Source organism: Dendrobates tinctorius, unplaced genomic scaffold (assembly GCF_039654945.1).
Source record: "Dendrobates tinctorius isolate UK_male_01 unplaced genomic scaffold, ASM3965494v1 ptg000154l, whole genome shotgun sequence".
In the NCBI taxonomy this organism is placed as follows: Eukaryota; Metazoa; Chordata; class Amphibia; order Anura; family Dendrobatidae; genus Dendrobates; species Dendrobates tinctorius.
In genome coordinates, this window is record NW_027361821.1 from 21,966,662 (window position 1) to 21,972,661 (window position 6,000).

The window sequence follows — 6,000 nt, forward strand, 5'->3', positions numbered from 1 at the left end:
GGGTCAGACAGGGTTTCCCCTAGTAAAAGGGACACCACAGGGGCCCCGGGTATTTCAGCCTTAGTTGAACTAAGCCCCCGTGACATTATAATCGGCCCACATTTTTTCAGGAGTCCATGGATCCATTAGATTCCATAACCCGCCAGTTGGCGGCGCTGTCCATACAGGTCTCCGAGTTGAAAGGGGCAGTTCAGCAGCAGGGCCTGGTAGTAGCAAAGGTGCAAACGGCATCTGCAGGTATCGGTGCAGAGCCGAAGTTTCCGCTGCCAGAACGATTTTCAGGCGATCGCAGCAAATTTGTCGTATTTCGGGAGGCCTGCAAATTATACTTCCGCATGCGGCCAATATCCTCAGGTAATGAGGCCCAGCGAGTAGGGCTGGTGTTGTCATTACTGAGTGGTGACCCCCAAGCATGGGCATTTTCCTTACCAGCTGACTCTGCTACATTTCATTCGGTCGATAATGTTTTTTCTGCCCTCGGGCTCATTTACGATGACCCTGACCGACTGGCTCTAGCGGAATCTAAAATCCGCGCCCTCCGCCAGGGGGAGCGCTTGGCAGAAGACTATTGTTCGGAATTTCGCCGCTGGGCTGTAGACACACAGTGGAATGACCCAGCACTGCGGAGCCAGTTTATTCATGGGGTATCAGGGAGGGTGAAACAAGCCCTCCTGATGTATGAGACTCCGGCATCATTGGAGTCTGCCATGAGTTTGGTGATACGTATTGATCGCCGTTTTCGTCAGGGGGCACAGGAGACGCTACCTCTGGGGGAAAACAGAGGTGCAGGTGTGGTTGAAGTAGATGAGTCCCCTGAACCTATGCAGATTGCTGGCGTGGCACAGGTTCAGCCTCGCGCTCCGGGATTCCGGAAGCCCGGAGCATGTTTCTACTGTGGTAAAGGAGGTCATTATGTTAACGTTTGCCCGGTACTACCTAAGAGGGTCACACCGGCGGAAAACTGTTAAGCTCAGAGGGTATGGAGGAGACCCAACTGAGCGTATGCATATCCTCCATGATGGTATCTCAATGTATGCTCCCTGCCAAGGTTATTATCGCCGGCAGAGAGCTACCTATATCAGTGTTTGTGGATAGCGGTTCCGCCACCAATCTCATAGATGAGGAGTTTGCACACACCGCCGGGTTTAAGATCGAAAAACTTCCTCACCCCATACAGGTGGTGACCATTAATGCTGTTCCCCTCCCTCAAGGGGAGATTACTGAGTTTGTGGCAGAGGTGAAACTCCACATTGGGGTCCTACATTCTGAGTCGGTTACATGTAGGGTCCTCCGTAATCTCCCAGCTCAAATGGTCCTGGGTTTTCCATGGCTGTCCAGGCACAACCCGGTAATTGATTGGAAAACTCAGGACATAGTACAATGGAGTGGTTTCTGCCAAGACAATTGCTTGGCCACATGTGTGTCCGCCGTGACGCCCAGCCTGCCGGAGGCTTTGCAGGATTTCGCGGATGTTTTCTCTGAGAAGGGTTGCTCAGAACTGCCTCCACATAGAGCCTATGACTGTGCTATTAGGTTAAAACCCGGGGCCAAATTACCTAAGGCCAGGATGTTTAATATTTCTGGTCCTGAGAGACAAGCTCTGAAAGACTACATCGCTGAGAGTCTGAGCAAAGGTCACATCCGGCCTTCGTCCTCGCCTGTAGCCGCGGGGTTTTTCTTCATTAAGAAGAAAGATGGGGGGTTACGCCCGTGTCTGGATTTCCGAGAGTTAAACCAGATTACTATCCGTGATCCCTACCCAATGCCGTTGATCCCGGATTTGTTCAACCAGGTAGCGGGGGCGAAATGGTTTTCCAAGCTGGACCTCAGGGGGGCGTATAACCTCATAAGGGTCCGTCAGGGGGATGAGTGGAAGACGGCGTTTAACACTCCTGAGGGTCATTTTGAGAGTCTGGTTATGCCGTTTGGGTTGACCACCGCGCCTGCCGTTTTCCAACATTTTATTAATGATGTATTTGCTCATGTCCTGGGGAGATTTGTGATTGTATACCTGGATGATATCCTCATTTATTCTAGCGATCGGGACACTCATTTGGAGCATGTTAGGCAGGTGTTACAGTTGCTCCGGGAGAACCAGCTCTATGCTAAGCTGGAAAAATGTTTATTTTTTTGTCCAGGAGTTGCCCTTTTTGGGATATATTGTGTCCGCAGCCGGTTTTAAAATGGACACCGCTAAGGTGCAAGCGGTGTTGCAATGGGAGAGGCCGGAGAGTCTGAAAGCACTCCAGCGGTTCCTTGGGTTTGCGAATTATTATAGGAAATTTATAAAACACTTTTCGACTGTCGCCAAACCGCTCACGGACATGACAAAGAAGGGTGCCGATCTGGCGAACTGGCCTGAGGTGGCTATACGTGCATTTGAGCGTCTGAAGAATAGTTTTGCTTCAGCCCCCATTCTGGTGCAACCAGACGTGTCTAAACCTTTTGTGGTAGAGGTTGATGCGTCGGAGGTGGGAGTGGGGGCAGTACTGTCTCAAGGCTCGTCCTTGAGCGAGATGCATCCATGCGCCTACTTCTCCAAGAAGCTGTCGCCACCCGAACGGAATTATGATATCGGCAACAGGGAGTTGTTGGCCATCAAACTGGCTTTTGAGGAATGGCGACACTTCTTGGAGGGGGCGGCTCACCAGGTCACAGTTATCACCGACCATAAGAATCTGCTCTACCTGGAGTCGGCCAAGCGTCTGTCTCCTAGGCAGGCTCGCTGGGCATTGTTTTTTACTCGTTTCAATTTTCTTGTGACGTACCGTCCCGGGGCTAAAAACACCAAGGCGGATGCTTTGTCTAGGTGTTTTCCGGGGGGAGAACCTCGGGAAGAGCCGGTACCCATCCTCCAGAAAGGGGTAGTGGTCTCGGCTCTCACGACTGAGGTAGAGGCGGAGATTGCCGAGGCCCAAGAGGAGGTACCACCAGGACTTCCCGCCAACAAATCATTTGTACCCCTGCATCTTCGGCCTAAGGTGTTGAAGGAACACCACGATTCGGTACTGGCTGGTCACCCAGGGGTGAAGGGCACCTTAGAGCTGGTATCGCGTCGTTTCTGGTGGCCCAAAATCCGGCAGGACGTGGTCTCGTACGTGGCAGCTTGCATCACGTGCGCTAGGGCTAAGTCACCCCGAACCCGTCCTGCTGGCACGCTACAGCCTCTGGGGGTACCCAATAGGCCATGGACAGAAATCTCCATGGATTTTATCACTGACTTGCCAGCCTCGGCAGGGAACACGGTCATCCTGGTGGTGGTTGACCGTTTTTCAAAGATGGCGCATTTTGTGGCGTTGTCCTCTTTGCCCAATGCTAAGACGTTGGCTCAGGTATTTGTGAAGGAGGTGGTCAGACTCCACGGAGTACCGTCTGACATAGTATCTGATAGGGGTACGCAATTTGTGGCGAGGTTTTGGAAAGCTTTTTGTTCAAGGTTGGGGATCAAGTTGTCACATTCATCGGCGTTTCATCCACAGTCTAATGGACAAACTGAGCGCATGAACCAAAATCTAGAACAGTATTTACGATGCTTTGTGTCCGACAACCAGGAGGAGTGGTCTACTTTCCTTCCTCTGGCCGAATTCGCATTAAATAATCACCGCCAAGAGTCATCAGGAGAGTCTCCATTCTTTTGTGTGTACGGTCAACATCCTCAGTTTTGTACCTTACGTCAGGGTGACTCCGGGGGTGTCCCGGAGGAGGATCAGCTAGGAGCCCAATTGTCATCAGTCTGGAGGCGGGTGAAACAGCGTTTGTTGAGCATGAGTGCCAGGTACAAACGGGTGGCTGACAGTAGACGCGTGCCAGGTCCGGACCTGTGTGTGGGTGAATGGGTGTGGTTAGCTACGAAGAACATAAAACTCAAAATCCCATCTTTAAAACTGGGTCCAAGGTTTATTGGGCCTTTTAGGATTTCTGCCATCATTAACCCAGTGGCTTATCGGTTGGAACTTCCTGCGGTGTACAGAATACATAACGTTTTTCACAGGGCTTTATTGAAAAAGGTGGTAGGCTTGGTGGACACGACGCCGATGCCACCTCCAGTCATGGTGGATGGCGAGTTAGAGTTCGAGGTCGCCAAGGTGGTGGACTCTCGAGTAGTACGCCGTACTCTTCAGTATTTGGTGCACTGGCGGGGGTATGGTCCAGAGGAGAGGTCTTGGGTTCCAGCCTCAGACATACATGCGGATCGGCTGGTCAGTTCTTTTCACCGTCGTCATCCGGACAAGCCGGGTCCTATGAGTCTTGAGGGCCCTGGGGTCCCTCGTAGAAGACGGGGTACTGTCATGTCGGACGCTGTTCACACCACAGCATCCGGCAGGCAGAGGTAGTTCCACCTCCAGCCACTATAGCCTCAGTGGCGCCGGTTTGATCTTCAGGCTCTCGGGGGTTAATCCTGCTGGAGACCAGGTTGGAAGGTTAGTCACGCCCACGGTCTTTAAATAGTCATACTGGCATATGGGCGTCGCCGATTATAGCTTGTGTTTCATACCAAGTGGTTCCGGTCTGGAATGGAGGTGTTCAAGAGAGAGAGATTCATATCTGGTGTCGTATGATCCGTCGTTATCCTTTCTCCTTCCCATATTTGTGTTTAGTTGTGCCCTGTTCACATTACTGTTTATTCCTGTGTGTGTGCGGCGCAGTGCAGTTTAAGTTCTCCCTGTCTGTCATTATTTGTGTGGGAGCTTTGATGGTGTGACTCCTCACTGGGTGGAGGGTGGAGGGTTAAGTGCAGGGCTGAGCAGGAGATAAGGAAAGGTCGGAGGCTCAGGCATTTGCACCTTCAGCAAAAACCCTGGGTTGAGGGTCAGACAGGGTTTCCCCTAGTAAAAGGGACACCACAGGGGCCCCGGGTATTTCAGCCTTAGTTGAACTAAGCCCCCGTGACACAGACATGGAGTTGACAGGTGTGCAGTGGTGGAAGCTGAAAGACCTCTGTAAAGTCCTTCAGTGTTTTGAGGAATGCACACGGCTGGTAAGCGCAGACGACGCCATCCTAAGCATGAGCATCCCACTTATGCGTCTGCTCATGCAAACTTTGACGCACCTTAAGGAGCAGGCGTCTGCAGCCAATGTTAATGAGGAGGAAGAGGAGGAGGGAATCCTTGATGACATTCAGCCATTGTCTGCTCAGGGACCTCTCCTGGACGAGGTGGAGGAAGAAGAGGAGGAGGAGGATGATGGGGATGATTACTTAGGGGAGGAGGATGCATCTCGTGGGGCAAGTGAAAATGTTGGCGTGGCAAGGTCTGGTACAGGGTTTGTGCGTGACTGGAGGGATGTGGATTTGCCAGAAAGTGCTCCTCCAACCAGCACTCGCAGTGCATCATTGACACCGGGAACATTGGCCCACATGTCAGATTATGCCTTGCAGATCCTAAAAAGGGACCCCCGCATTGCCAAAATGATGAACGATGACGACTACTGGTTGGCCAGCATCCTGGATCCACGCTATAAAGGCAAATTACAAAACATCATGCCACAGGAGATCCTTGACCTAATATTGGCTAATAAACAAGCAACTCTGGTAAATCGGTTGCTTGAGGCATTCCCAGCACACAGCAACGGTGATGGTTCTCACACGAGCCGTACGGGCCGGTGGCAGCTTGGCAGAGGTGTTCGTGGTGCACACAGCAGAAGTGGCGTTGGAGACAGGGGTTTCATGACAATGTTGTGGACTGATTTTTCAAATACCGCTGACACAACTGGTAATACTGCATCGATGGAAAGTGACAGGAGACAGCACTTGTCAACTATGGTTACAAACTACTTTTCCTCCCATATCGATGTTCTCCCACACAGGTCATTCCCCTTTGACTATTGGGCCGCTAAACTGGACACCTGGCCTGAATTGGCCCAATATGCCTTACAGGAGCTCGCTTGCCCAGCTGCAAGTGTGCTATCGGAAAGAGTCTTCAGTGCAGCTGGATCAATCCTGACAGAAAAAAGGACCCGTCTGTCAACCCAAAATGTGGATGATCTAACCTTTATTAAAAT